We start from the raw sequence: 1,032 nt of genomic DNA on the forward strand, positions 1-1,032 counted from the left end.
CCGAGCCCAGCCCACCCCTGGGCCGCCCCTCACTCCTCACTGGCGTCGGCGCCCGCACCTCCAATCCAGCCCAACTCCTTTCGTGCTCCAGCTTCAGCCCCGTTCCCAGCCCCATGGGTCGCCCCAGCTGATCGCCACACCCCACCCCTGGCTGCTCCCTCCTCAGTCCAACCCATCCCAGTCCCATCCCGATCCTGGCTCCGAGCCGCCCTTCCTCCAGCCCTGCTCCCGTGACCAGGGCGCCTCGGGCCATTCCCAGCCCCCACTCAGCTCCTTACCCCTCCATGGCCAGCCTGCTTCTGATCCACCCCATGCCTGTCCAATGGGGCCAGCCTAGGAGCTCCCTTGCCTTCCTCTCCAGCCTCACGCCTCCCAGAGGAATCCCAGTAGAGTTCCAGAAGCAGCATCTAACCCCACACTCCCAGGGAGGGCCTCCTCCAAGGATGCTCTGGGGCCCATCTGGCACCTTTATTTCCTAAAGTGCTGAGCACACAAAGGGCTGGGGCCTCCAGGAAGTCCCCTGCAGGGAAGTGGACACCATGCCAGGCCTCTCAGAACATCTCCATTCCTTACTGGGGTGGGACCTTGGAACCCTGCACAGCTCCCAGAAGCCTTTTCTATCACTACAGAACCTCCCAACGCTGACTCCCCTGAGCAGACTTCACCTGGTTCCATCTGCAGTAGAGGAGGAGGTGGTCCAAACCAGGCCTCTGAGCTCTGAGTTGGGTAGTTCGGTATGTCACGAATAAAGGACAGAGCCACATGTGTCTGCCACTGATTCCCAGAGCTCTGGAGTAGGGAGAACCCTTTAAAAACTCAAAGCCCAGGCCATTGCCTTGCTAAACTATGGTGTGGTCATGTGCTCTTTGAGCCATGGCCAGGCCATGTTTTCATGAGCTTTGGCCTCCTCTCCTCCCTTAGGGAAGTGAATCTCCTCTCTCTCTCTCATTTACTTTTTAAATAAACTATATTTTCTTTTCTTTTTTTTTTTTTGAGTTGGAGTCTCACTCTGTCGCCCAGACTGGAGTGCCG

This window comes from Carlito syrichta, unplaced genomic scaffold, assembly GCF_000164805.1.
Source record: "Carlito syrichta isolate Samal-C Ts95f unplaced genomic scaffold, Tarsius_syrichta-2.0.1 Scaffold120556, whole genome shotgun sequence".
In the NCBI taxonomy this organism is placed as follows: domain Eukaryota; kingdom Metazoa; phylum Chordata; class Mammalia; order Primates; family Tarsiidae; genus Carlito; species Carlito syrichta.